Here is a 291-nt window from a genome sequence, read left to right as displayed (position 1 = left end):
TGGCTGGGGGAGCGCGGGCGCCTCTCGGCCGGACGGGCTCGGCGCTGCGGAAAAAGCCCAAACTGAGCGCCCTGTTGTCAGCCCTGGCGGCTCACGGGGAGGTGAGTCGTTGGAAACGATCTCAGTCCTTCCTCCGAGCACCCGCTGGCTGCCGTGCGGGCTGGCGCCCTTCCTCTTCCTGGCATGAACGCAGGTGTAGGCATCTGGCAGCAGATGTTGCTTTTGAATAAAGGTGAAGATCTCGGAACAACTTGTAAGACTCTTGCCGTGACTAGCAGGTAGGTGGAACGG

This window comes from Mesitornis unicolor, unplaced genomic scaffold (assembly GCF_000695765.1).
Source record: "Mesitornis unicolor isolate BGI_N332 unplaced genomic scaffold, ASM69576v1 scaffold46070, whole genome shotgun sequence".
NCBI lineage: Eukaryota > Metazoa > Chordata > Aves > Mesitornithiformes > Mesitornithidae > Mesitornis > Mesitornis unicolor.
This window is presented reverse-complemented; position numbering follows the sequence as displayed.